General features: G+C 33.5%; 1 pseudogene; it reads right to left on the bottom strand.

Moving 5' to 3' along the window:
• Positions 1 to 7,015: 7,015 nt before the first annotated feature.
• Positions 7,016 to 7,509, bottom strand: LOC102973027 (annotated as a pseudogene).
• Positions 7,510 to 23,136: the final 15,627 nt, after the last annotated feature.

The raw sequence follows: 23,136 nt of genomic DNA, 5'->3' as shown, positions 1-23,136 counted from the left end.
GTACTTTTCTTTCTTTTTCATGCAAGCTTCCTTTAAAGAATAGTTTGTAGGCAGGGCTGGTTCCTAATGGGTGTGTAATCTGTGCAGTCATACAGGACTCCACACTGATAAGTACCCCACATTTGGTTTAATGCTCTGCTACTGTTATCTTCAATTTTTTAATGTTTTTACAAGGGATCCAAACATTTTCATCTTGTGTTAAGCCCTATGCATTACGTTATTGATCCTGGCATGTATCACTTGATGTATACTTCACACTCTTTGTTGCATGGTTTCAACCAATGTTCTTATGAAACTTTTCCCTGGACAATCAGATCATGATGTCATACGAAACTCATCTTTCTCATCCACCATGTAGCATTGGATGCCTTTGACCTACTCTAAGCTTTTGACATTAAGGGATGTATTTGTTTCTAAATTGATACTAATTCTTTTTTTTAATTAACTAATCTCTTTGAAGATTAAAATATAAGTTATATGATTTATAATATATCGGTCATGGTTGGGTGGGGAAAATTGAAGCCATTTATGTATTTCTGTAACAGAAAGGATTTAATACATAAAATTGGTCACAGGGTTTTGGAACTTTGACATAGCAAAAAGACTATGCTAAGGTACCACAGATATTAGAAACTGCAAGAACCAGCCACTGCCTCCAGGACTTGGGAAACCAAAGACAAGGGAGTAGACATTAGGATATGGGATGATGTGTGCCCCTGACACTGGTACCTCTGATGGAAGAACTTCACAATGAGTGCTCTGACTGATGCGAGAATCTATGAGGTGATAATGGAAATACGGCAATAATATGGCAGCTGGGAACTAAACCTGTCTTTTGCTACTGGAAGGGAGAGGCAGGAACTAGAGGCAAGAAAGAAATTTCTTCCCTCCTTGTCCTGCATTACCAACTTCCACCAGGCCTCTAAAGAGTCTGGGAAATGCAGTTTGTAGCCTATCATTCTCAGTGTCACAAAGCAGAGAACGCAAGTTAAACTTAGAGTTGAAAGACAAGAGTAAAATAAAACAAAACAAAACAAAATAAAATAAAATAAAATAAAATAAAATAAATTAAAAGTAACCTAGTTGCTGAAGAAGAAAGTCAAGAAAATATATCTCACATGTATCCTCTGTAATGTATGCCCATGACATATTTAATAACATCTGTAAAGTAAATATACTATGTTTTCTTACAACATTCCATGATTTAGGATGGTGGTATTTGGTTAAAAGCAAAAGTCAGTTGAAATCTTTCTATCATTGGGGTTCCTGGGTGGCTCAGTTGGTTAAGCATCCGACTTTAGCTCAGGTCATGATCTCGTGGTCCGTGAGTTCGAGCCCCACGTCAGGCTCTGTGCTGACAGCTCAGAGCCCAGAGCCTGTTTCAGATTCTGTGTCTCCCTCTCTCTCTGACCCTCCCCCATTCAAGCTCTGTCTCTCTCCCTCTCAAAAATAAATAAACGTTAAAAATTTTTTTTTTTAAAAAAGGAAATCTTTCTATAGAAAATGAAGAAAATGTAGCTACCTGAATCCGGAGAGACTTTTAGAATATTCATAGAAAGTCACTAAAGTCATTTTGTGCCAGTATTACATTTATAATTTGATAACTATTAACTCTTTTCCCAGAGAAACATACGTACATATACTCATATACAGAATTGCATTTGTTTTGAATGGGCTGATTCATCCTTTGAAGTTCATTCTTGGTCCCATTTAAAGAACCTCTAGATATGCAGGAACAAATGGCTTCGTTGTAAAGGTTCTTCAAAAGTTGCAGATAGGCATCAAATAGACTTCCTTTCAAGCTTGTACTCCCTGATCAGAGATTAGACTGTTCAAGATATGTAACATTAATTCTTTTTCAGAATCTGCTTTAGCTAGAAGAAAGAACCCAAACAAACAGAAATCTTAGGTAAGCTAATAAATTACTCTTTAGGACCCTTTAAAGAATCAAAGTGGTGTTTGAAGTAGATAATTGGAAAATGACTGTAATAAAACCACTGAGAAAGAAAGCCTGCATGCAACACTTGATATCAGTGTTTTACAAGTATGAGCAAATATGGTGACATTTATAAGATGCTATTATATTGTGTTGAATAAATGATGTATATGGCCTATGAATGTAAGGCAGAGTATTCATGGTACCACTTAAGTCCCTAATCAAAATGAATAACTCTTTTGATGGCAAGGAAAATCAATAATTAGAGAAGAAAGCTTCCTTTGAGGACTTGAAGGCAGTGGCTTTAAAAGTAATATTTAGACTTGTGAGATAGCCCCAGGAGTAGAAGTGCCAGAGTTTATATGCATGCGTTTCAAAGGATGTTATAGATTCAGATGAGTGAAAAGCTGAATCTTTGGTTTGTATTCTACTCTATAGTAGATCAATAAACATTGGCTTAGTTGTTAATCTTCATAAGTTTTAGGAGTAGCTATTTTTCATATTCAGTTCTTTTAAGGGAAAGGAGATGTTTTGCAATTTTTTCTTATAGTATCCAGGAAGAAATTTCTACTGTTTGTCGTTCTGCATTACCCTAAATCAATGACTTTCAAACTTGGATGTTTATTAGAATCAGCTCTATAACCTTTAGAACACTAAGATCTGAACCCCATTCCCAAAAATTCTTATTTAGTTGTCCTGGGGTGTGGTGTGTACATCAGTGTTTTTCACCCCTTCCCAGCTGGATCTCTTGTGAGGCAACAGTTGAAATCACTGCAGCTAGTTCATTCTTGAAGGGCCCCATGCAGGAAGTAAGAAGATCTCAAAACTCTTTTGTATTGCTTTATACCAACATAATTATACCTTTAGGTTACCTGTTCATAGCATTGTTTTTTTTTTTAATTTTATTCTCTAATGTCTTTATTACACCTATTGAAAATTCTTTTTTAAAATTTCATTCTCTAGTGTCTTTATTACACCTATTGAAAATGCTTTACCTTTTCATCTCCCCATTACTGTTCTCTTAAAGCAGCACCATGTGACAAATAATTTGAATTTTCAGAAAAGAATGCAAAGCTTGGGATTGCAAGGGACACATGAATCAATGCTGAACTGATTGCGATCTGAAAGTTCCTGTTTTAGCAATATAATTTCAGGAGATAATATTCTAGATCAAGAGCCCAAGTACCTGGGTGCATTGTTATACCATCACATGATTACTTCCATATCTGCCAGTTCTTTGCAGACAAGTGATTTCCTTACTCAGGGAGAATTTGCTAGACCACAGTTTCTCATGCTATTTCATCAATTCCTATAGATTTGGTCCTGACAGTCTTCACAAATACCTTATACCCCTTAATTTCTAATATTTCTATAAGTGAGAATTCAAATTTCTGACCACAATCCTGATTCTTCAAATCTTGAGTTTTAAACCTGAGATGTTCAGCCATTTTCACTGTTCCCTCATAGACACTTTACAGGAGGAGAATTTTTCCCCTTTCTTTTGAAAGTGAATAAAATGAAAATGATTCAAAAATTGTTTGGTGTTAATCACAGCAGAGCCAAGGATTTAAGATTCTAGGTTTTCTGGCTTTTGGCGTAATGCACTCTACACTAGACTATTGCTGCCTTTCTCTAGTTATAGAGCACTGAAATCAGACATCTGTTAAATATTGTATGTGACAAATTTTATATAAGTGTTCTCTGGCTTACTAGGAACATTTTTAATACTAACATATTTCATGATGCAATGTGAAAGAAATACAGTGAAATATATATTTTTATGGTATAAAATTTCAATTAATTTTTTATCATTTTCACTGGAGATAATGAATAGACAGAATATATTGCCTGTAAAGCAAGGAGAACACAGTGTATCCTGAGACTGAGAAAATAACACTAGAGGTTTATTAACTCCTTTTAAACTAACTCTTCTATGAAGCTGGGATATGTGTGTGTGTGTATATATATATATATATATATATATATATATATATATGGATTGAGATATATATATAGATAGAGATAAAGATAGATATGCTTAATTTGCTATTTTGAGGCAACCTTAACTACTTTTAGGAGTCAGGAGGCTGAAATTTAAGGAGAAAGACTCCTGCTTGTTAAGAAGAACCCCATAGAATTACTATTTGTCTATCAATATTGCTTTGTAGAGCTCATTTTAAAGCCTCCATAATTTATTCAATTGACTTTGACTTCCAATGTGCATCTCATTTTGTGACAGCAACAGTAGCCAATATCAGCTACACATATTCTGAGTGAAGAAATGATTTGAAATTCCCTGACTCCTGCTTTTCTTCACCAATGACCATATCAAAAAAGACTCCAGTTGACTGAATGGAGATTATCTTGCAGAACTGGCCCTTGTTTTTAAGACACGTGTTTCACGTCAAGGATATAGTCTCTTGTCTTTGAAAATTAACTCAGTGGGGTGTCTGGGTGGCTCAGTCGGTTGAGCATCCGAATTTGGCTCAGGTTATGATCTCATGGTTTGTGAGATGGAGCCCCGTGTCAGGCTCTGTGCTGACAGCTCAGAGCCTGCAGCTTGCTTCGGATTCTGTGTCCTCCTCTGTCTCTGCTCCTCCCCTGCTCATACTTTGTCTCTCTCTCTCAAAAATAAACATGAAAAAAAAAGAAAAAAAAAAGGAAAACTCAACATGAATCCAGGGATGGCATGGCATTTTCATATAGTTGGTTCTTCCTAGCTCCTTCCCAGAATATCTTCTTTTTTATGTTTTTTTTCTTTTTTTCTTTTCTTTTCTTTTCTTTTCTTTTCTTTTCTTTTCTTTTCTTTTCTTTTCTTTTCTTTTCTATTTTCTTTCTTTCTTTCTTTCTTTCTTTCTTTCTTTCTTTCTTTCTTTCTTTCTTTCTTTCTTTCTTTCAGAGAGAGAAAGAAAGAGAGAGCATGCATAGGTATGAGCAGGGGAGAGGCAGAGAGAGAGGGAGACAGAGAATCCCAAGCAGTGCAGAGCCTAACATGGGGCTTGATCTCAGAAACCATGAAATCATGACCTGAGCCGATATCAAGAGTTGGAGGCTTGACCAACTGAGCCACCCATGCTCCCCATATTTCCCAGAATATCTTAAAACCAGTTACAATATAATTATTTTTTTTTTAATATAAAAAACAAATCATGTAAGAAAGAGATTCTGCCCTTGCATATTCTCATAATGGTGGAAGTGTACAGAAAAGGGCAAACACTTTATTAATTGTGTAATGTCTTAAGAAAAAGTCCTTGGTAGACACAATTTCTCTCTGTTTTTTAAGTCTCTTGGGCAACTTTGTTTGTCTTTTGAGAGCAGCTATGTGTTCCCCACTCCAATAGGCTTTCATTTCCTCCCAGAGAACTAGGAATCTGACCCCCTTGACCATAATAAAGCAGGTCAGAGATGCAGCCACAAGTGGTCATCTGCCAGACATTAACTGCAGCTGTCTGAAGCAAGTGAACTCTTCATTTCAGGACTTGCCCATCAAGGTCTGTGTAGTCCAGGAGCTGCCACTGACCATGGTTGCCATTCCTAGAAATGAAAATAGCACGAAGGAAGTAGAGATGAGTGGTGGAAGGAAAACAGTTCTTAACCAATATACAATCTACAAACACAATTCCATAGATGTTATGAAGATTTTCTTATGTCCATATGATAATTTTATCATTTTTGTTTTCCAGGTATAGAAATCTGTTTAACTAGATAATATCTTACTAGATATAGAATTGATGTTGGTAATATCTTTGGGGTAATAATGCTATATACTGAAATATACCTTGAGCATTCTTTCTAAATTCATTTCTTAGACTACGAAAATACATGGGCATACTAAAGTACTTCTTTATGTTAGAACATGAATTTTATTTACTCAGAAGGGTAGTTGGAAAAAACAACTCAAAATCATGGCCAGAAACAAGAGCTGAGTGAACTAAGTGAGTATCAAAATCAAAGAAAAGATGGAGCTGTTTATATCTACATATTGTTTCCCCTTTTATGCATTGTTTAGATACAATAGACTTTTTAGTCTTTTTTTTTTTTAACTTAAGTATAATTGACATACTGTGTTATATTAGTTTCAGGTATACAATATTTCAGGTATTCTAGGTAGTTTTCAGTGCTCAGCAAGAAAAGTATACTCTTTTTTAAACGTTAAAAAAATTTAAGTTTCATTTTTATTTTTGAGAGAGAGAGAGAGAGGCAGAGCATGAGTAGGGAGTGGCAGAGAGAGAGGGAGGCACAGAATCTGAAGCAGGCCCCAGACACAGAGCCCAATGCAGGACTCAAACTCACAAACTGTGAGATCATGACCTGAGCTGAAGTCGGATGCTTAACCGACTGAGCCACCCAGGCACCCCAAGCAAAGTGTACTCTTAATCTTCTTTATTTCACCCATCCCCCACCTACCTTCCCTCTGGCAACCACTAGTTTGTTCTCTGTATATAAGCATCTTTTTTTGTTTGTCTTTTTTTCTTTCATTTATTTTGTTTCTTAAATTATACATATGACTGAAATCACAGGGTGTTTGTCTTTCTCTGACTGACTTATTTCACTTGGCATTACACTCTCTAGATCCATCCAAGTTGTTGCAAATGGCAATATTTCATCTTTTTATGGATGAATAATATTCTTTATATATACACGCACACACACACACACACACATATCACATCTGCTTTATACCTTCATCTATGGGTAGACACCTGGGTTTCTTCCATATCTTGGCTATTATAAATAATGCTACAATAAACACAGGGGTGCAAATACCTTTCCAAATTAATGTTTTCATATCCTTTGAGTAAATACCCTATAGTGGAATTACTGGATCCTATGGTAATTTTATTTATTCATTTATTTTTATTTTATTTATTTTTGTTGTTTAACTTTTATTTCATGATCATAAATTTTACTCTGCCATCCAGCTGGACTTGGAGGGGAGTAAGGAAAACTTGGGACCCATGGAGCTGCCGCAGAAGCTCAAAGGTTGCAGGAGATTTTAAACAGATGGGGTTGAAGGGGTGCTCTACCAAACTGTGAAGGAATGGTCTGGTAGTTAAGATAAAACACAAATCAAATTTATTAGATTTGTCCACAGTCAGCAATGGCGATCTTCTAGCTGGTCTTGCCATTCCTGGACCCCACGCTCCATGGCTTCCAAAGTTCATGCCTTCCTTCACCTTGCTAAACGCCACGTGCTTGTCATCTAACCTTTCGGTCTTGGCAGTGCAGATGAAAGACTGAGAACCGTTCATGTTGGGTCCAGCATTTGCCATGGAAAGAATGCTAGGGCATGTGAGCTTCAGGATGAAATTCTCATCATCAAATTTCTCCCTATAGGGAGATGGACTTGCCACCAGGGCCATTATTGCACCACCCTGGCACATAAATCTCGGAATAATCCTATGAAAGCAGGAACCTTTGTGATCAAAAGCATTCTCCCCAGTGCTCCGAGCATGTAAGTCCTCTGCTGTTTTTGGAAATTTGTCTGCAAACAGCTCAAAGGAGACATGGCCCAAGGGCTAGGTGTCCACAGTGATATCAAAGAAGAACATGGTGGGGTTGACCATGCTTGGGCAGGTTGGTGGTTCCAGGGCGGCAGTGTCTGCAAGGCCTGGCAATTTTATTTTTAATGTTTTGAGGAATTTCCATAGTGTTTTCCATAGAATAGACTCTATTAACGTGTATAAGATTGTTAGGTTTCTCTGTGTATCCATTTCACTAATTTAATAAATATTAAGTATCTACAGTGCATTTGCTGATCTGGTAAATACTGAAAGTACAACAAAAAGACAAACAGACCTTACCCCTAGTGTAATAAGGAAGACAGGCATTATTCAAATAATTACATACTATATGAATATAAACTGAACTCTAATCATGGAGGAGATGTTATGATTGCCTGTCATACAGGCCTGGATTTTAACTGGGGCTTGAAAAAATGGTAAGAATATATTTGTTATATAATTCTTAGGAGTTTCTTTTTGAATATGAATACAACTTTCCTTTTTCTCTCTTTAACTTTGTTTATGTCATGGTTCTTCATTGTGTGCAACTATGAATCATTGGTAGCAGCTACATAAAGCTATAAGTGAAGAAAAAGGACTCTGATTTTCTATTTACCATGGCTATAGGAGCTGAGTATTATTAGCACACTTCTATTCACATTACCATTATACTCTTGTAGAAGTGGGACACCTGGGTGTCTCAGTCAGGTAAGAGTCTGACTTCGGCTCAGGTCATGATCTCACTGTTCATGAGTTTGAGCCCTGCGTTGGGCTCTGTACTAACAGCTCAGAGCCTGGAGCCTGCTTTGAATTCTGTGTCTCCTCTCTTTCTGCCCCTCCCCTGCTCATGCTGTGTCTCTGTGTCTCAAAAAGAAAGAAACATTAAAAAACAAACAAACAAGTAAATAAATAAATAAATTATTGTAGAAATAAAAATACCAGAAATATATATTTTGTTTCATCAATAAGATAACATTTATTTGCTGATCATCTATGTAAAATATTGAATAAGGAAGGCAAAATATTGAAGTTGGTAACTAAAGTATGCAGTATAAATCAAATGATTTTTTGAAAATTTAAAATGAAGTCCACAGAAGCTTATAAATTAAAGAATATTTGAATATATTTGCATATATTGTATGTGTATATATATATATATATATATATATACATATACACATGTATATATATATATATCAAACTTAATTGTGATTTTTGTTTGTTGGCTGACCATAATTTAGTCTATTTCCCTTGTTTAGAGTACAATTTTTCCCAGAGAAAAGCAGTCATGACTTTTATAAGGCCTTAGAAGAATGGCAAAATTTTACTAGTTATAGAGGTTGTAAGAAGTTTAGTGTCTTTTCTATTAATGCATACTATCTCATAAGTTAGACTTATACGAAATTAGAAATCCATTTGATTTCTTTGAATATATGGAGCAAGAGATAAAAACTGTAAGTATGTGTTTAAATTTGGGGATAGTGATCAGAAAAACTGGTGTGTTTTTAAAGGAGTTTAACCTGGAGTGCCTGGGTGGCTCAGTTGGTTAAGTGTCCAACTTCGACTCAGGTCACGATCTCACAGTTCATGGGTTTGAGCCCCGTGTCAGGCTCTGTGCTGACAGCTCAGAGCCTGGAGCCTGCTTTGGATTCTGTGTCTTCCTCTCTCTCTCTGCCCCTCCCCATGTCTCTCAAAAATGAATAAATTTTAAAATATGTATATTAAAAAAAAGAAAAAAACAATACAAAGAGTTTTTCTTTTTCCTGAGAAAATTAGCTGCCAATCTTTCTCAGGCTTATGAATAAAGTATCTCCCTTTTGAGACAATTTAAATATTTTATTTATTTATTTAGGCCTTTCTGAGAGAAGCAGAATGGCACTGTGGTAAGGACATGTGTGTTGGGGTCTTAGAGCTTTATGTTCCCATCACAAGTATCTGTGGTGTCTCACTGATCTTGTGTCCCAAATATCTGTGGTGTCTCACTGTTCTTGTGAGAACAGTGCCTGAGAACCATGCCTACCTTGCCTGATTGTCATGGAGCCATTTGCTCTTATGTGACAGTTCTTAACATGGTGGTAAATATTTGCTCAATAAAACAGGCTTTATTAAACATTCATAATTGTCACTTCTGAACACCTTAGAATATCTCTGTGAACTTTTATGTTGTCAAGAGGTTTAATGTATAAACCAGTGACAATTTATTTTAAAAACATTATAAAAAAAGGCCTCTGTCATCCGTTAGCATGAAATTTAACACTAGGCTTCAGATGTTTCATTTAAAAAAATACCTTTAAAATTGTTATTTGTTAAAAATCTTATTTACTTAAAAAGAGTAAGTGAATTATTTCAATAACAAGAAAGACACAAAAACTGTTCAAGTATGACTGGGCTCTTTTAATGACAATACTTATGGTCTACATATTTATATATTAATTTGTATATTAATTTGTACACCTGTGAATCTTTAAAAATACACTTTCTCATCTATATGAAGGGACAAAGTAATATGAGGCCATTCTGATGATTTTTGCAACAGCTGTTTAAAAAGATTTCTAGAAAAAAAATACCTGTTATATTTTAATTTACTTAAAAAGCAATTTTGCCTCCTACCCTAAGGATCTCATAATGCATTGTAAATCGTCCTGTTTACATACCATACAGAATTATAGGATTTTCTAAATGGATAGAAGGAGTTGTATTAACTCTTTCTGACCAAATATGCCCTATTAGTCTGTAAGGGTGAAGGGAATTCTCAGTTCTTGCCAGGGAGTAAATTAAGCACTTGGAGACTCTTCATTTAATGATCTCATGAATCCTCATAATATTCCTTATGAGGTAGATGACAAGTTGTATTAGCTCCATTTGTATTACAAGAAAAATTAAGCCTAAAGTTGTTATACAATTTCAATACATAGATTTAAAAATGTGTTTCTACCACAGTATGGTCTATAGGATTATATCATTGCACATGTGTTATAATTACTTTGTGCATGTAGAATTACTTTTGGGGCCTCTTCAAATTGAAATTATAGCCTTATGCTTTGTGTTTTATGTCTTTTTATATATCAATAAGTACCATGTCCTCAAAGCCTTTTCCAAGACCTATATTTTGCATTTCTCTGAGTACACAGGTTTTCCCATTTGTGGGAATAACTATGTTAAAATCTCCCAGGAGATAGCCTAATCCTTATAGAAGATCAAATATCTTAGTCCTGAGCATTACTCAGCCCTCCTTTAAAACATCAATATTGCCAAGGTGTAATGGAACCATCATTTAAGAAGTTCTGTAAGGAGGAATGGTAGTACCATCATTTACAGATTGTTGTGAGAAGACATTTCTTTAGCCATCTAGAAACAAGAAGACAGAGTCTCGACTATGGAAAGTTAGCTCATGTAGTTCCCATTTAGCTAAACACAGCTAAACACTGAAAAATGGAGAAAGAATGCTGTTATTAAATGGAAAAAATATTGAACAGAAATAATTCACTTTTAATTGCCATGCCACTTGGTGTCAAATGATACAGTCCCTATGGTCTTTCATTCTCCTTTCCGAAGGTGAATGTTCTGGTTAAGCCTCTCTTAGATCATGGAGAAGTAATATATTAGACCTTACCGGATTTTACTTATATAGTTTCATCTTTGCCATCTTTGAGGAAATTATCGGGATAAACAATATTATGTAAGCTCGATTTGAGCATTTGCCTTTGTTTACTATGGTGGATTATAAAATGGAAGTTAGTAGGACTTTGATGTCTATATATTCATACATTTCTAAGAAGAGATTAACAATATATTGACAATTTTGAATGGAGAGTATCCCTGAAGTACACCTAATTTACATTGTCCAGGTGGTTAATTTGTCTCTTCCCAATGTCTCTTCTGAAACCACCGTTATTCTGAAAGATGATGCAAGTATATTACCTGGTGTGACAAGTTCTTGCTTTTGGTTGCATTCCTACAGAGAAATCATTAGTTTCTGTAAAAGATATTCTCTCCAAATGATAAGAAAATAAAGACTAGCCATAAGAAGAATGAACACTGGACTCAGTGTCACACAGAGAAAGAACTAACTAAATATATATATATATATATATATATAGAGAGAGAGAGAGAGAGAGAGAGAGAGAGAGAGAGAGAGAGAGAGATGTATAATTAAATTGCTGTGAAGTAATATAAAAGTGATTACCTCTGAGAAGAGATGAAGACATGATAATAATTAAGGAGATCATTAACTTATTTGCTAATATATAATTTCCTTATAATAAAACTGAAAGCCAATATAAATAGTTAATAGTGGTTAATTCTTGAATGTGATAATGTGGGTTTTTGTTACAATAATATTTTGTGCTTTTCTGTATTTTAAAAAAATTCACTGAAAAGTAAATTTTAAGAACAATTTCTTAGAAGGAAGTAGAGAATAAAAATTAAGAACATGGCTTAAGCTATGATTTTGAATCCCACTTAATACATTTTCTTCCTGTAACTATGAAAAACTTAATTCATTGCATCTCAGTTTTCTTTTCCATTAAGTGGTGAAAATAAATATCACTCAGCATTGCTGTAAGGATTCAATGAAAAAAAAAATGTCTGGAAAGCATTTTTCACTATACCTGTCATTTAGCAAGCTCTCATTAAATTGTTAGTCTGCTATTATAAAGCAGAGGTACTATTTTTTTTAATAATTAGAAATTGTCCATGTACTAATTGAATAATCGTGTTATATTGTATCTTTCCATGAAGATAAGTGCCTAATAATTTTCAGATGCTATTGATCTTAAATTCAATGAATTTTTACCTAGTTTTTGAGCACTTGTGTTTGCATGTGTATGTAATATAACATGGATAATTAATGGCTGAATATGCAAAGATTATATAAAAATAAAAGATGCTTAGTAAGAGAAAAGATTAATTTGAATCTTGAAGAAGTTAAGAATAAGATACGAATGTGTGTTCACATAGAGCAGAAGGTAATATATGTAAAAAAATGGAGAAAAAAAGCTCAACATTTGATATTTGTGGTCATGTACTCTAGAGAACAACTGTTCAAATTGGATTGGAAACTTGGAATATACGTGTTTTTTTCCCTCTAAATTCTTTTCATTTCCTTTGTTATGTTATTTTACATGCTTCTTGGTTTTAATCATTTATTCTTTAGAGGCTTAAGTGTACATTTTTCTGTTATAAATTTCTAGATAAAAGAGGTTAGTGGCATAGTAGCAGACTCAAGACAGTTCTTTTCTTCCACTTATTTTTATTTATATTTTAAAATATCTGAAATAGAAAAAAAAGTTTCCTTCTCTGTTATAAGAAGCGTTGGGTTGGTGCTCAGTGAATAATAAATCATCGTAATAAATGAGATGACTAGATTTCTTGCAGAATTGCTGCACTCTGGTTTTAATATCATTAGAGGATGTATGTATCTTGTCCCATGTGTTACTGCAGCTAATTTAGAGAGGCCCCAAATATCTTCTACAGAGAAAATAAATAGTGCTTTATATAAATGTATGAATTCTGAGGAATATATCATAAATTGTGTTTTCCCTTCATTATTTTTTTTCTATTTTTATAAATATAATCCCTATGTACTCCATTATTTTCTTCTTCTTTGAGAAATTCCTTTGTCTTTACTGATTTCTTTATTTTCTTTAAAGCTTTTAATAACTCCTTTATATCAGTTTTGCATCTGGCCTTGTTTTTGTTTGTTTTGTTTTGTTTTTTTCTGAATCCTGTGATCAGTAGGAATAGCCTCTGTTCCAATTCTGTGTGCAATCCTTTGATTCTTTCTAACCTATGCCACTCCATGGTCTTTTTAAAGTCCTATCTCTATAACAAGATCATGACAGTATATTACAGCTAAATATAGAATTAAGGCAAAAAAAAAATAAGACACTCTGCCATACTGTTCTTTTTCTTATGACATTGAAACACAATATCAAACATGTCTCAAATTACCTTACTTTGTTAGCTTGCCATTTAAAAAATTGTGAATAAGAGATACGTTGGTATTTCCTATTTCACAATGTTCCTCTATGTCTTTGATTGTCAACCTTATCAAATCTAACAATCTTTTTTTGTTTTAATTTGTTTTGATGTTTATTTTTGGGAGAGAGAGAGAGAGAGAGAGAGAGAGAGAGAGAGAGAAATTGCAAGCACAGAGCCTGAGGTGGGCTGGAACCCACAAACCGTGAGATCGTGACCTGAGCTGAAGTTGGATGCTCAACAGACTGAGCCACCCAGGCACCCTGAGATCCAACAATCTTTTTAATAACAAATGTAAAGTGAGCTAAAAAAATCCCTACAATAAAAATAATGGATAATAAAATCTACCTATACATGTAATTTAATAAAATCAGTGCAATACCCTAAATGTGTGAAGGAAAAATGAAAGTAAATAAATGTACATTAAAATAGTACATATTTGGGGGCACCTGGGTAGCTCAGCAGTCAGTTAAGCATCCGATCTTGATTTCGGCTCAGGTCATGCCTCACGGTTCATGAGTTTGAGACCCACATCTGGATCTGCATTTATAATGCAGAGCCTGCTTGGGATTCTCTCTTTCCCTCTCTCTCTCTGCTCCTCTCCTGCCCGTTCTCACTCTCTCTCAAAAATAAAATAAACATTAAAAAAATTATACTGAAATGGTACATATTTCAATATGCAAACACACAAGTATGATATTTTATCACTATAACATTAAAAAAATTTTTTTAACATTTATTTATTTTTGAGAGAGAGAGACAGAGTGAGAACAGGAATGGGACAGAGAGAGAGGGAGACAAAGAATCTGAAGCAAACTCCAGGCTCTGAGCTGCACAGAGCCCAGAACAGGGCTCAAACTCATGAACCACAAGATCATGACTTGAGCAATAATCCACGCTTAAGCAACTGAGCCACCCAGGCTCCCCCAAGATATAATTAAAGAGCCAGTTTATGCATTATGTTTCTGACAGCTACAAATACAGATTGATACAAGTAAATTAATAATGACCTAAATACCACAAGTAGCATTGCCACTGGGGATATGAATTTTTGAAATCATGAACAACTCTTGGAAAAATTTAAAACCAAATATATGTAAACCTTTCTGAATTTAAGTTCTTGTATTCCTGGAAAATTCAGTGCATATACAATTTATAAGACAAATATTTTTTGTTTATATGTAAAATGGTTAGAATCCATCTTCAGATAATTGTAAATCGGGTTTTAACCTAAATAAATATTGTGTGACATTAGAATATTTTGGGGGATGTAGGAAAATTCTTTATTGTGTAGGACTGCCTCACCCAGACCATTCTCTCCTAAGTGCCAATGTCTCCCCAAATCATTGAGACCACAAAAATGTCTACACAAATCACCACAACACATTCTTAAACCTATCAGAAAACAATTCTTAAGGATAACATATGTTAAAAATCATAGTTAAAATATTCTAATAGGTTTATAAGAAAACATTTATACTTTCAATGGGTGTAGAATGCTATCACAACACTAATTCCGTTAAACTTTATCTTCTCACATTTTCATAAATTAAGTTACTATATTTTACTTGTGTGGTGGGATGTATTTTCCACATGAATAGAAACAACAATAAGAACAATAGTACCCCCTTTCATGAAGTTTACTTAAAGACTTTTGAAAAATCAGTAATACACACACACACACACACACACACACACACACACAAAACAAAGAAGATGCAAATTTTCGAACATCTTTTTTTTTTTTTAAATTATAGCTTCTTCAGTACTAGAAACACTACGTTTCTATATATCTTTCTCATTTTTATGGGTAGTGTCTTTCATAATACACTCTTTTCCTGGGATGCATATTTAAAGATATCCTCATATCCATCATCATAAGACAGGAAGTACAATTTTTTCCATATTGCATTATTAGTAAAAGTATAGTTTTTTTTTAAGTTCATTTATTTATTTTGAGAGAGGGAGAGAGAGCAATCAGAGGAGGGGCAGAGAGAGAGAGAGGAAATCCCAAGCAGGCTCTGCACTTTCAGCTCAGAGCCCCATGCGGAGGTTGAACTCACAAACCATAAGATCATGACCTGAACCGAAACCAAGATTTGGATACTCAACAGACCGAGCCACCCAGGCACCCCACAAGTATAGGTTTTTAAAAGAATTTGTGTTTCAGCCAAGAGGGGACTTACGAATACTCACTCATAGAAGATGATAATATAGTGGCATAACCATCAAGGGTAGTGAACAGCATTCCTCAGAGCCATTTTAGTAGACTGACAAAAGAGGTTATCATAATGCAGACAGTTAGAGAATGGATGGTGAAGATGTGGAAGTATTCACTAATTGTTAGAAGTGTTAGAAGTGTTAGAATTTACTAATTGTTAAAAGAGAAGCTGAAAATAAAAGGATGATAAAAAAGCAAATAATGACTTGCCAAGCAACAGTTTTGATTTATGGTGTTTTTTTTGTTTTGTTTTTTTTTCTGAAAACGACTCATGATTATAGGTTAACATTTTCTGGAGATGTTAAAAATTGTAGTATTAGACCTAGGGCAAAAATCGGAAATGAAATCTATACTTAACAATATTGAAAATTCTATTTATCTTTTATATATATTAATATTTTATCTTTGGAAAGATAAAAATTGAAAATCTAAGTTTAACTATTATTTTAATGCTATGAAAACATATTTTACTCAACCTTCAAAGAGGAAAGAAAACATCAAAAGTCTTCTTTATACCAATAGTTTTTTTTAAATAAAAATATATCTCATTTGGACAAAAAAAATTTCAGACAGCATAATTCATCTTATCTTCTCATACCTATGCACAGAGGCAGAGGATTAATATATTTAGAACTTTTGATTGGAGACTTAGCATTTACACTGGCATAAAATATTTTTTGGCATAAAATATTAATACTCTCATTCAAGCATGAAAATTCCAAATTAACAGAAACTAATATTGCTATTCAGGCAAAGTGGGAGTTACTGTTAGAAATGGAAGCAATTCTATAAAACATGGGTTAGCAGGATATTAAGAATCTAGATTTAAGCTTTATTCTTCATACATGGTAGGACAAGGCATTAAGCTACTATTGTCTCTGTTTAGAATGAATATGCTTTCTTTCTGTGAATTTAATATTAATACCTGATGATGATTCCAGACTCTGGATCCAGATTATTTGGCTTTAAATCTGGCTTTGTCAGGTAATGCTAGGCATGTTCCTTCAAAATTCTGTACTTAAGTGTTCCCAACCTTGTTTTCATTTTTTATTGAAGTATAATTGATATACAGCATTACTTTAGTTTCAAGTGTTCAGTGTAATGATGCAACATTTATGTACACTGGAAAATGATCACCACATTAAGTATACTCACCATACAAATTTATAACATTTTTTTCTTCTCATGAGAAACTTTAAGATCTACTTTCTTAGCAACTTCTGAATTAGTGATATGGTACTATTGACTCTAGTCCCCGTTCTGTACACTGCATCCCTATGAATTATGTATTTTATAAGTTGAAGTGTGTAGCTTTTTATTTTATAAGTTGAAGTGTGTACCTTGTGATCTCCTTCAGCCATTTCACCTACTCCTCAAACCCTCCCCTCTGGCAACCACCAATCTTCTCTTTATCTATGGAGTTTTGTTTTGTTTGTTCACTTGTTTTCTTAGATTCCAGTTACAAGTGAAATCATACAGCACTTGTCTTTTTCTGTCTCACTTATTTCACTTAGCAGAATACTCTCAAGGTCCATCTGTGTTGCCTCAAATGGCAAGATTTCATTCCTTTTATGGCTGAGTAATATTCCATTGTAAGTATATACCACATGTTCTTTAGCCAATCATCTATCAGTGGATACTTAGATTTTTTCCATATCTTGGCTTTGTAAATAATGTCGCAATAATCATTATTATGTATATGTATTCAGATAAGTGTTTTCATTTTCTTCAGGCTAAAACCTAGAGGTGGAATTACTGGATTGTATGGTATTTCCATTTTTAATTTTTGGAGAACTTCCATACTGTTTTCCTCAGTGGCTGCACAAATTTACATGCCTAAGAACAGTGCAAGAGTTTCTCATTTTTCCACATTTTTGCCAACATTTGTGATGTTTTGTCTTTTTGATAATAGCCCTTCTGATAGGTGCAAGGTGATAGCTCATTGTGGTTTTGATTTGCATATTCTTGATGATTAGTGATATTGAACATCTTTTCATATGGCTGTTGGCCTGTATGGATTCTTTGGAAAAATGTCTATTCAGATCCACTGCCCATTTTTAAATCTGATTGCTTATTTTTTGATATTGTTGATTGAGTGTTTTTAAAATATATTTTGAATATCAACCCCTTATTAGATATTTGGTTTGAACTGTTTTATCCCATTCAGTAGGTTGCCTTTTATTTTGTTGATGGTTTCCTTCACTGTACAGAAGCCTTTTAGTTTTATGTTGTCCCATTTGTTTATTTTTACTTTTGTTGCCATTGTTTCCAGGCTCAGATTTAAATATATATATTATATATATATTATATTATATATTATATAATATATTATATATATTATATTATATATTATATAAAATATATTATATATATAATATTATATATATTATATATATAATAAACTTTAATATATTATTATATTGTATATGTAATACTATATATTATATATAATACTATATATATTATATATACTGTATATTTATATATGAATATATATTATAGTATATGGTATATGTATTTATATATTTATAGTATATATAATACTATATTATAATATATAACAAGTTATATATATACATATGTATACTATATACATATTATACTTTTATATATACATATATACATATATATGCATATATACATATTATAATATTTAACAAATTATATATATACATATGTATACAATATATATACATATATATATACACACACACATATATATACAATAATATATATTGTATATATATGTGTGTGTGTGTGTATATATATATATATATATATATATATATATATCTGCCTGTCAGTAGTCTACTTAGAACCTAGTTTCAAGCTGATTGTACATTAGGCCATCAGTTCCCTACAGACTTTTGGCTATCCTGGAGGTAAGCCTGGTTGATTTTTAAAACCAGATGTTTTGGGGGCTCCTTTATCCAGAGAAGATCTCAACGGTTGGGGTGGCTGATCCAGGGTACAAACCTCTGCTTCCTCAGGGACAAGTTCCATGTTTGTGAGATCATTCCCAGTCCCTGAACTGTGGATGGGATTTTTGGCAAGACTGCTTCTCTGCATCTCATACTTATCTCAGTGTGGCCCTTTGATGCTTTGATGGAGAAGAACTTGTCTAGGTAGTTTTCAGAGGAAATTTTTTCATCTCTGGCTGTAGATTGATTGTGTCCATGGAGGGAGGTGAGTTCAGATTCTTCCTACACTGCCTCCTCTCCTCATCTCTAAGTGGGGTACTTGTGTTGCCCTCCTAGAGATGATGTCACTGGCACATGAGAAGCACTTCTGGAGTGTGAGTAACTTTTACTACAGTTTTTAATCAAAGATTTAATTGAAAAACCAAAAATGATTCACAGTAATCCACAAAAATACATGAAAAAGCACTTTGTAGAAAACTACCTGTAATGTTAATAAATTAAAATGTCACCATTTAATGAATAAACAAGTAAAATTAGTATTTTTATTTTTCTTAAGTTGATATACAATATCATTTTGCTATATTTAAACACCTTTTTTTTTCTTTCCTTATATGCCAACTTCAGCAAATTTAGTCAGCAACAACCTAAACAGAGGTTTCTTTTGTGAAAATTATTCACCTTCAATAGCATATGTATTATTTAAATTCATTCCACATATTTGAAATCCAGACATTAGATTTTTTATTTGCAGTTCTTTCTATCTCTGTGCACTCTCAGAAAAGTAATGAATAGCCCAAGTGCCTTTGCTCTCAAACTTCAGTTTGCAATGATGAAATCACTCCTGAGCCAAGCATCTAGTCTGCAGGAAGGGAAAGCACTAATGAAAATTAGCATTCCAAAAGAATCTTCTGCAGCTGTCATCATAAAAAGAAACTGATTAGTGGTTTGGACGGTGCTAACTCTGTAAATTATCAAACAAAATACTGCAGAAGCATCCATTTACGTATATGAAAATTACAATTTGAACATCACACTTAGAGCACATTAATCAACTTCATTCTTTGTTTTTATGGGTAATGAGCCTTTGCAGAAAGGTAAACAGCCAGCTAAATAAAGTTGCTTTGACAAAATGGATTAAATATATTCATACTTAAAAAAAATGTGCTAAGAGGTGTTTAAATAAAGGAAGCATCCCCTGGTCATTTATTTCTATTTTTGGTTCCTACTTGGACTTTTCCCACTTCTGGCTTAATTTTTTTTTTATATATGCATTTTGATGTCTTTCATAGTTTATCTGTAATGTTAATATGGGATTTTGAGAAGCTGAGTAATATGTTCTATCACTTTTTATCTGACATCCAAAAATATAACCTTAGTTAAAATATGTTGGTTCTTAAAAACTCAGATGTTACATAATTTGTTGTATATAGCAAAAACTATTTCCTGTGATTGAAATGGCATGATTTTTTTCTAATAACTTTTCCTGTCTTATGTTATATTATTATATGTAATCATTTATATAAAGGGAAACTTCTCCTTTTATGGGAATTATATTTCTGGGAAATGGAACCAACATCATATGTGGATAAATTTATAGTTCTGCTAATCTATGAGCAAATGGATTAGGCAGACAAACCAAATATTAACATAATTAAATAACCATTTTTTTCTCTAAATATTTGAATACCTAATATGCACAAGGTACTGTAGATGTAGCAGTAGAAAACATTTTATTGATTGACCATTGTTTTAATAAGTGATACTTGGTTGTCTTAACCAATGATGGAAAACCACTGGAGAGCTGAGAATCCAGCAAATACTAGTTGTCAGTGAATGCGTTATAGAAGATTATATATCAAAAATGAAATCAATTTGTAATGTACCTATAGTTCCTTTTTATAGTGGATTAAATAGAGGACAGCACGGCAACATTTTCTTCTCATGTGTCAATTGTTTACATTCTATTATGAGGATGTAAGAGTCCCACTCCGCCTTTTTTTGGTCCATGTTTTCAAATTTGCCTCAGGCTTTATGATTTTAGCCTCTCAATTATTTTCTTACTTCAATAAATTCTTCCAAATTAAATTCTGTCAGTTCTGTCAATTCTGATTTTCATATATCTTCCTTTCAGCACCACTTCAGAAAAATTCCAAAACATCAGGAATTGACACATAGTTATTTTGTATAAAACACTATTTTTCTAGTGTTTGCTTTTATACGAGGTAATGTTTATCTCCATCTAAAGTGTTCAAAAATACATGAGGTGGAGGAGGCTCCTGGGTGGCTCAGCCAGTTGAGCATCTGACTCTTGATTTCAGGTGAGGCCATGATCCCATGGTCATAGTCCCAAATCAGGCTCTGCGCTGAACAAGGAGCCTGGTTGAGATTCTTTCTCTCTCTCCATCTGCTGCTCCCCCACTCGTGCACATTCTCTTTGTCTCTCAAATAAAAAAAAAAAAAAACTTAAAAAGACATGAGGTGGACATAATAAAATTAAAGTTAACCATTCTAGTAGTCCAAATTTGGAGAAATTGAATTGCATTGGGTTGGATAATGGAAATTACTTTTAGTAGGGGCAAATCATCTTAAATTTTGAAGAAGTTTATTGACTACTTTGTGGGTAACCAGTTTCATTATTTTAAATTGTGGGACACAAATTTAATATTATTCATGCTTGATAATTTTTAGCTTGATATATAGAACAATTTTGATATTAATTGCACATCTGTGCATTAACCATAACCATTCTACTTGTAGACTCAAAGGGAAGAAGGCAATACTTTGGAAATGGTTGGTGATGCTTATTTTATCCATTTAACCTAAAGTGTTTCTTTTTTTTTTTTAATTTTTTTTTTTAACATTTATTTATCTTTGAGACAGAGAGAGAGCGCATGAACAGGGGACAGTCAGAGAAAGAGGGAGACACAGAATCTGAAACAGGCTCCAGGTTCTGAGCTGTCAGCACAGAGCCTGACGCGGGGCTTGAACCCACAGACCGCGAGATCATGACCTGAGCCGAAGTCGGACACTTAACCGACTGAGCCACCCAGGCGCCCCTAACCTAAAGTGTTTCTTATATCCAAAATTGTCAACAACTTCATCAACCAGTCTATAGATGCACAGACACAGAGTAGAATAATAAATATGTACTTGGATATTTTACACCTTTTTGACTAATATATTTCCTTTGAAAGGTATGTGCATATAGGAACTTTAAACAAATTTCACTCACTGGTATTAATATCCAATTTTTAGTATATTTCTTTTCAAAGAGCTTCTGTCTTTAAAATGATTTAAAAATATTTTTGTCAGTTGCACAATTAATCAGTGATGCCTTAGCTAGCAACTTACATGTTTTATACGGTATTCTAACTGGATTTTATCAAATTATACCCTCCTAATGTCAAAGTGAACGGATAACTTGGTGGTGGGTCCTTCCATGATCACCATTATACATATGTTTTCACACAGCAAAAACTCTTTTCATTATGTCATTTTCATTACGTAGTTCTACAAAAAATATCTTTCATGTTTCCCTTTATAGCTTTACTTAATAATTTCTTTATTCTATGGAATAGCCCAATAGTACATAATACCATTTCTCTTAAATTTCTACCATTAAAAGTTAATGTTGGTACTCAATTTGGAATACAATGACTTCAAGAAATAGTGTTCCATGGAGCTATAAGGATATAGGAGAGTTAAAGAAGAGTTTGTAATATGGGTGCAGTGCCCTTTCCTGGCTCTGTCTTTCTTCCTGAAGCAGCTAAGAAATACAAAATCTGGAAGATTGAAAATTAAATTTACCTTTGTAGAATACTGAACACTCATATAAGCCAATTAGGGACCTAAATGGCAAATATGGAGTTACTATTTTCTGCCTTTTACTTTAGTTGTAGTGAATTGTTTTCTGAAGTTCTTTGAAGTTTTCACCTCCACGATGCTCATCCTTAAAAGTATACCCTTTCTCAAAGAAAATATGTTTTAATATATATTTCAGCTTAAACTCTGGCATTGAGTGGGATTTGTAATCCAGGAAATAGCATTAATCAGTGGAATAATTTGAATCTGTTACCAGGTCGCTGGGTTCTTTCCCCCAGTTTTACTGAGATGTATATTGACCTTGCATAAGTTTAAGATGTGGAACATAATGATTTGATATATGTATATATTGGGAAATAATCATCACAGGAAGTTTAGTTAACACAAAGCACCTCACATAGTTACAAGATTTTTTCCTTGTGATGAAATATTTTAGGTTCTACTCTCTTTCAAATATACCAAACGGTATTGTTAGCTATAGTCATCTTGTTGTACATTGCATCCCAGAAACTATTTCTCATATAACTGGAGGTTTATGTGTTTTGATCACCTTCACCCAAATCCCACACTCCCATCCCTGCCTTTGGCAACCATAGAACTAATCTGTTTCTGAGTTTGGTTTTGTCAGTCCGTTTATAAGCAAAATCACACAGTACTTTTCTTTCTCTCTCTGACTTATTTCACTTAGCATAATGCCCTGAAGGTCTATCCATATTGTCACAAATGGCAGGATTTCCTTATTTTTTTATGGCT

The sequence above is a fragment of the Panthera tigris genome, chromosome A1, assembly GCF_018350195.1.
Source record: "Panthera tigris isolate Pti1 chromosome A1, P.tigris_Pti1_mat1.1, whole genome shotgun sequence".
Taxonomy (NCBI): Eukaryota; Metazoa; Chordata; class Mammalia; order Carnivora; family Felidae; genus Panthera; species Panthera tigris.
This window is presented reverse-complemented; position numbering and strand designations above follow the sequence as displayed.